An 8478-nucleotide genomic window follows, 5' to 3' on the forward strand; every position below is an offset into this window, starting at 1 on the left:
TAAATGGTTCTGCTCTGTGCCCCAGTATCCTGTACATGCTGCCATCGTTGCCTTTTCCAAGCTCTGGTGAACCCCTTCTGTTTATTTGTCTGTGTTCCCAAAATCTGTGCATTTCTTGAGGGGAGTGAACTACTTTTCCTTCACCTCACTGTCTCTGTTACTATGTCAGATGCACAGCAGCCACTCAGTAAGTGTTAGTTGAGCAAATGACATATATCAAATGTCCTTACCTGCACTTGGGCTTTAGGAAGCCATCATTCTCCTCCCTGGTCCTGTTTGGCCCCAAACCTTAAATGCACTTTACCGATGATCTCTACTGGCCTGCTCCTAGGAGACAAATCAAAGTACTTGCAATCCTGAGCAGCATGCATGTGTATTTGTATATGATTTGCCTGAAATTTGCGTGTAATTGGCTGATGCCTGAAGTCTCTCATCTCTGGACATTTTATTTGAATACTGAAGTCATATTATTGAGATGCACAGGAGGTTTATTCTATCTTTCTCCCACTCTTCCTTCTAAGCTGGAGGGCTCAGGACTGGCAATATTGCGCTGAAAGTTGGGGTTTCAGAAGTCTCTGAGGGGTGAGGAGATGATAGATGAGGAGGGCAGTGGGCCAGGAATGGGACATATGCTTTGCTCTTCTAGCATGAGGACTTGGGGTGTATAAAAGAGCAGGACCAGGCTGAGGGCAAAAGTGTTCTTGTGATGTCTTCAGGCTCCACTGTATGGGGCTGGAAGTCTGCTCTACCCCAAGCCTCTGTTGAGCTAGTTGGACTCTGGGGATGAGAAGAAATGAGTGCCGAGTCAAGTGGGTGATAGCCTATAAAGAAACACACCCCACAGAGCAGCAGGAATCAGGCCCAGAGGCTGCCAGGAGAAATATGAGTCTCCCAAAAATGCCAAGAGACTCTGGAAAGGGCATCAGGCTGCTTATCATATGTGGATCAGATTTGGAGGCAACTTTTTTTTCCCACAGGATTGACAAGTTTTTATTCAAAGGTATATTTCTAGGTACATAAAGAGGTCACAAGTTAATGATATTAAAAAAAAAAAAAAATCTTCTAGCCAACTGCTATATTCAAAAAGCCATCTAAGACAGAAAAAGACACAAGAGACAACCACTGACAACCAGCCACCCAGAGGTGAATTTCTGTTGTAGAACCTCCCCTCCAATGAAATGCTGGACACCGCTGGAGAGCAAGTCATGCCTGTGCAAGGAGTGAAGCTGGAGGTGCTGACTTGGCCAAATGCACTGAACTCAACGAGGCACTTGAAGATGAAGAATGTGTAGATGCAATATTCCTGCTGGACAGATGAGGCTTGGAACCTGTCCTCCAATGTCAGGGCCAAAGACCCTGAGGCAAGTTATCTGATATCCCTAAGCAATCTCCTCAGGTTCTGTCTGGCTGTGCCCTCCCTATACAACTGCAAAGATCACAGAAGATAATTAATCAATCCCTCAGTCTTACAGTCTCATCTCTCTTCTTTCAATCCTTCTACAAAAGGTGTTATAGGTGTTATAAGGAAAACTGTTTTGAGCTCCCAGGAAATAGGGTCTTAGATACTTTTGGGGGCTGAGAGGTATAAAACAGCAATCTTGAAATTCCTTTCATTTTATGGCACTGATTTAGTTTCAGACTTGATTTCTCCTTCACTTCCTCCCTGCCCTACATCCGTGCCCTCTTATTCCTAGACATATTGGCATCAAATAACTCTAGGATTTGATCTCTATTGGGATTTCCCAGCAGAAGAGACACTTTTCATCGTCATCCAGAAATTCGCATTTCACCACCAGCTTTATGGTGGGGTACTCATTCTTCACTGGTAGTTTATTCAGGTAGCTATAGGTCTTATATTTTTGGATGAGGCATCAATTCCACTCTTACAACCTCAGGCACAGGAATAGGAAAGGGAACTGGGAGGCCCAATATAATGCCGTATACTAAGGCTGTGCTATTTTGGGAATAACCACTGCTGGTGAAGGTGACATTGACACTGTCAGACTGTCCTTTGATCAGTTGGCATGGCTGGGTGGGGCATGGGCTCACATTCACCTCCTTTATAGCTCCACCCATAGACCCGCAGTCCTTGAAGACCACTGGCTTGGCTAGAGAAACACATTACAGCCATCGAAGCTCCAAGTGCCGGGAAGGTGAGGCAACTTTAATAAACTCCAAAAAGACAAGTTGATATTAGCACATGGAGGGACTTGAGGGACCAGACTGTTGATCTGTGGGTTACAGACGTCTCCTCGCCACTGCCTTCTACCCACATTCTCCCTAGGCCCACCCAACATCTCCCATCACCCCATTCTCTCTGGGAGCACACAGCATCTTTCCATCATTCTCATTTCCTCAGAGATCACCCAGCATTTTTCTTTGCCACAATGGCTGGAATGGAAGGCTCTACGGCAGATTTGGGCTGCATGGCCCACTATCCAGGGGTCAGCAGGACAATCTGGGGTGGAGAGGGCAGGTTGGACCGTTTAGGCCCATACAGCAGGCTTGGTCTCATGCACAAATGGAACTGTCACATTTCAGCAAATCATGTGCAGATAACATGAAAGCTTAGGTAGAGTTTGCTACACTCCAAACATCAAGGCTCATGAACTGCTTGCTGCTTCACACATTGCTCTGCCAGCCTACGTGGTGCTAGACAGATGCCGCTCCACACTAAAGTTGGTCACCATGCATCCAAACCCCCCTGAGCTTGGCTCACATTCTCTGTCTGGTATTTAGGAAAAGTGTCTAGCACATCAGCCATCCTATAGGTAACATTGCTGAAGACACAGAGGACATTCTAAAGCAGTTGTGCTCAGACATAGTTTTGAGTATGCCAAAACGAAACAAAACCTCACAAAAAGTATTTTTGACTTCCTGTAGTTCCCAAACACCAGGACTCTAAAAATTGCATGAGAATCACCCTGATTGGGTAGGAGGGCTCCATCCCCAGAGATTCAGACTCCATATCTCTTGGGTGAGCCTCTGGCATCTGTATTACTAGAAAGTGCCCCCCCAAAAAAAACCCCACCATTGCCATTGAGTCCAACTCATGGTGACCTCATGTGTTACACACTAGAACTGCTTCATAGGGTTTTCTTGACTACAATCTTTATAGAAACAGATCACCAGGCCTTTCTTCCATGGGACCACTGGCTAGGTTAGTATGGACAACGTTTAGGTTAGTAGTCAAGCACAAAACATTTGCACTACCTCAGGACCTTAGTAAATTCCCTGTGATTCTAATACGTAGCCAGGAATGAAACCCATTGACTTAGACAATGTCAGAAAGATAAAGACCTGCACTCGGTTCTGTTGCTGCTGAGAGCTCAGCTGCAAGAGGTCAAGGATCTCAGAAAACAAAGTTGCAGGAAGGAAAGGATTGTATATTCATCCAAACAATATTCAGGTTTGTCATGTGCAACAACTAATATAAAGTTTCAGCAAAGTGGTTTCTTTTAGGAGTAGCAGTTTAACCGTCCATCTGTTGGAACCATAACTATTGTTCTCTTCTTTCCTGTAGGATTTTTCTAGAAGGAAAGTTTATTTGCCCCTCCCACCACTAGCCATTTCGGTGTTTGATTTGCAGTTGTCTCAACTCATTAATCTTAAATTAGTAAAGTTGATACGAAGCATGCTCAATGGGAAGGTTTGTTTTTGTTCATGCTATATGAACACGCGGAGCTCAGATGGTGCAGTAGTTAAAGCATTTGGCTGCTAACCAAAAGGTCAGTGGTTCAAACCCACCAGCCGCTCCATGGGAGAAAGATGTGGCAGTCTGCTTCCATGAAGACATGTAGTCTTGGAAACCCTATGGGGCAGTTCTGCTCTATCCTGTAGGGTCGTTGTGAGTTGGAATCAACTCGATGGCAGTGGTTTGGGTTTGTTTGGCTTTATGTGAACAGGCACAGGCACTCTAGAGAAGACTCAAGATTTAGACCAATTCTTTTCTAAAAGTATAAGAGGGGCAATAACATCTATGACTTGTGTTTTGTCTGAAGTTGTCAGGCCTCCTCACCACTGCCAAGGGATTGCCACCCTGCTTAGATCAGAAGGTTACCTTTCTCCGCTACTGCTCAGCCCAGTTTAATTAACACCTAGCCTTCAGTCCCCCCACATCCCTTTAAAATGGCTGCTCTCTTCCCAGACATGCTTTTACACCTGTCTTAACGATTCTGGAAGAGAGGCTTTGAAGTGCCTTTTCAAAATCCCTTGTTAATGATCTGGTAATTATTGTGGTGACTTTTCAATGAGGTGTGTGAAGTGCTCAGCTAGCTGTCAGCAGAGAATCCTAAGGCATTATGAAAGAGGGAAGCTATGGGCAAGGGGGAGGGCAAGAAGAGACCCAAACTTGGTTCTGCTCTGAAGTCAAAAGGGCAGCCCTACCTGGCCAGAAAGGGGGTCCTGGGACCAGCATGACCATAGGATCTGGGGGCACTATGTAACTCGTCCCCAAATTCCCTCCAGTACCATAGCAGGCAATGCCCAATCCCACTGCTGGCTCCAGGGAGGAAACCAATAAAGACTGCACTCCTGCCAATAGTTACAATATTATCCTCAGTCCCTCCCTTCACCTTCGCAGCCCACACCGTATTTAGCTGGCAGGGCTGCCATCCAGATACCTCAGTGAGAGCTGTCTCTGCCGTTCCTCCAGTGCTCCTGCCTTGACCACATTGCCCACTGAGGCCATCTGGAAGCCGAGTATGCCACTCCTGGCCACACCTGTGCTCCTCCGACACCCTGCTTCCACTCGTCAAAAATGTGCTCCTCAGCGACTGAGATCTCTAACAGGTTAATCAGCCTCTTATAATAAAGGAAGCTGCAAAGTACATCCAGAAGAAGCTGGCCTGGTGGAACCACTGAGACTGTGGCCCCTAGCTGCCCTTCAGGTCTGAAATTGAATCCACACCTGTGTCTTTCAGCCAAACAAAAGACAGGCATAGGAGTTGAACATTTACCTGAGGTAGATACACTCCTTGGAGAGAACAATCATGGGAGAAAGAAGGGCTGCTTATGCACAGGGAGACAGCTCAGGGGGCAGGAGTGCATGGAGGGATGGACACTGGGAAGAGGTAACTATGGGGAGGAAGTGGGAGGGGAGCTGTTGCATTGTGGTAAACTGTGGTCAATGTCATGAATGAGACAAAGTGTATGTGAACTGCTGTATGGAAAGTGAATTTGCTCTGTAAATCTTTACCCAAATCACAATAAAAAAAAAAAAAGGAGAAGAAGCTGGCCCCAGTTCTCGGGACAGCTAGGCTGTTCCTTTTTCACCCTCAAAAATAGATAATCCTAATGTAGTGTAGTCCCTAAGGCACTTGACCGCTAATGAGAAGGCTGGCGGTTCAAACCCACGAGTCAGTCCTCGGAAGGAAGGTCGGGCAATCTACTTCCATAGAGATACCGCCTCAGAAACCCAAGGAATGGTCGTTATGAGTCAGGTCCAACTCCGGGGCACATAACAACAACAACCATGGAGAAATAAGGATCACTGGTGGTACAGTCATTAAAGACTTGGCTGCTAGCCTAAAGGTTAGAACTCACCAGCCTCTCTGGGAGAAAGATGTGTCAGTCTGCTTCCATAAAGATTATAACCTAGGAAACTCTATAGAGCGGTTCTACTCGGTCGTACAGGGTTGTTATGAATTGAAAGTGACAGTGGTGGGTTTTCTGTTTGTTTGTTGGCTCAATGGTTAAGTGCTCAGCTGCTAACTGAAAGGTTGACAGTTTGAACCCACCCACTAGCTCTGTGGGAGAAAAACCTGGCTATCTGCTTCTGTAAAAGTTTACAGCCTAGGAAATCCTATGGGACAGTTCTAGTCTGTCACATGGGTTGCTTTGAGTTAGAACTTGAAAGCACACAAAAACAATGGAGAAATTAAACACAGGCCCTGAGGACCCATTTGGCCAAGGAGCCTTATGGAGCAGAAGTGTAAAACTGAAAACCAAACCAGTTGCCATGGAGTCAATTCCAATTCATGGTAACCTTGTGTGCAGAGCAGAACTGGGCTCCATAGGTTTTTCAAGGCTGTGACCTTTCAGAAGCACATCTCCAGGCCTGTTTTCTGACAGACCTCTGGGTAAATTCTGAACCAGCAGCCTTGCAGTTAATAATAGTCAAGTGTTTAACCGTTTGTGCTATCCAGGGTTCCTATCTGGTACAAGCCCCTTCTTTTACCAATGAGACACCAAAGCCCAGGATGGTGGCATGGCATGCTCAGGGTGACAACTTCACCAGCTAATGCTTGGCTGGGACTAGAACCAGGTTCCCTAGTGCTTGTCCACCATCAGGACTTTTGTACCAGTGCCCATGATATGTCCAAATTGTCTTCACAGTTGTACATGTGAACTTGGCCTGATCCCTCTTCCCCCTCAGCACAGAACAAGGGCTTGGGGACAGGGCAGGTAGGTCCACTGTGCCTTTGGCCTACTCTGACATGCCTGTGGTACAGTGGTGACTGGCACTTGTGCTGACTGGTCTACCTCTCTGACTTGGCTCCTGGAGGTCCTGATTCTACCTCTTTGTAGTCCCAGTCCTGCTTGGGATGCTGATATTTCCACTGGTCTGGGAACCATGGCTGGTGCCCTGGTTAACAGGAAATTCTCTTTCCAAACTATGGGTCTCAATCTGTATCTCTTTAGTCAAAAAAGGGATCTGGGAACCCCTTTTCTGTTTTTCTGGAGAAACTGGGAAGCAGATGACACACACATAAACATTTTTACATAAGCCACCCCCCCAACACCACACACACATACACAATTATGGTAATAATATATGACATAGTAGTTTCAATGTCATGCTGTCTTAGCTCTCTAGTGCCACTATGTCAGAAATATCACATGACGGCTTTAACAAACAGAAATTTATTCTCTCACAGTTTAGAAGGCTAGAAGTCTGAATGCAGGGTGCCAGCTCTAGGGGAAGGTTTTCTTTCTCTGTCAACTCTGGAAGAAGGTTCTTACCTTCTTTCATCATCTGTGGGCCTAGTGATCCTTGGAGATCTTCACTTGTCTTGGCATCTATTTTCCCCTGGGTTTAGGAGGTTCCCAGCAGAAGGACCACAGGTCCAAAGGATGCACTCTGGTCGTGGCTCTTCTTTCCTGGTGGTAGTCAGGTCCTTCCTTCTCTGCTTGCTTCTCTCTCCTTTTTTCTTTTATAAAATAAAAAGTGATGCAGGCATGAAAAGAACAGACATATGCACACCCATGTTCATTGCAGCACTATTTACAATAGCCAAAAGATGGAAACAACCTATGTGTCCATCACCTGAGGAAAGGATAACCAAACTAGGGTACATACACACAATGGAACACTATGCAACCCTAAAGAATAACCCAGATTCTGCAAAACAGCACATAATGTGGATGAACTTGGAGGACATTATGCTGAGTGAAATAAGTCAATCATAAAAGGGCAAATATTGTATTAGTCTGTTATTGTAAAAGTCAAGGAAAGGTTTATCTATGGAAGGAAATTTTCTTTGTTAGTTACCAGGGGTGGGAGGGGAGGGGAGAGAACACTGTTGGATAGGTAGAGATAAGTATTGATTTGGGTGAGAAGAAGGGAAATGTACCAAATGTGAATGATCAACATGGTGGGATTGAAGAAGAGGAAGACATAGAGAGGTACATGGGAGGTACAGCCAACAAAGATGAACCCTTTTGCACATATAGTACTGCATTGTCAGTGAAGGGAAACATGGGTATATGGGTGGATAGATGGGTGGACAGGCTGAACTAGTAGGTATGTCTATGAAGTGGGGAGTGTACCCAAGACCATGTATAGGGTTGGCAGACAATGGTCCTAGAAGTGTATTTGTATGATTTGTAAGAATTCCCAAGTGTATAGTAGAGCTGACAAGGGACAAGGTTGTAGCCACTTCTTGATCAGTCAGCTACTCAGAGGGAACAAGTAGTTGAACCTGTGGGCTTGGGACCACAGTCACAGGGGACATCAAGCTCAATTGGCATAACATACTACACAAAACATTGTTCTATCTCCTACTTTGGCAAGTAGCGACTGGGATCTTAAAAGCTTGCAAGCAGTCATCTAGATGCCACAATGGATCTCTCCTCGTCCAGAGCAAAGAAGAATGAAGAAAACCAAAGATTCATGGAAACAATTAGTCCTAGCAACTGGTACACCATCCGATTCTCAGCCTACACGACTATGAGACCAGAAGAACTAGATGGTACCTGGCTAGCACTGTCAACCACTTGGAGGGGGATCTATGTAGGAGATCCTGGATAGAGAAAGAGAACAATGTGGAACAAAACTGAAAATCATTTGGGGAAAAAAAAGGAGGGGGGTACAGGTTTCCTGGTCTGATAGAGCCTGGTGGAACCAGAGACTATGGCCCTGTGATAGTTGGAGCTGTGTGTCAACTTGGCTGGACCACAATTCTGTGTGGTTTAAGCTGTTGTGATGTGGTTATTCCCATGATGGGATCAGATAATTATGTTTTGAGCAGCCAATCT

General features: G+C 45.6%; 1 pseudogene; it reads right to left on the reverse strand.

Annotated features, from left to right (window-relative positions):
- Positions 1–1615: 1615 nt before the first annotated feature.
- LOC103204496 lies at positions 1616–5110 on the reverse strand (annotated as a pseudogene).
- Between the last annotated feature and the right edge of the window lie 3368 nt (positions 5111–8478).

This window comes from Orycteropus afer, unplaced genomic scaffold, assembly GCF_000298275.1.
Source record: "Orycteropus afer afer isolate SDZICR_OR568_19922 unplaced genomic scaffold, OryAfe1.0 scaffold00250, whole genome shotgun sequence".
Classification (NCBI taxonomy): Eukaryota; Metazoa; Chordata; class Mammalia; order Tubulidentata; family Orycteropodidae; genus Orycteropus; species Orycteropus afer.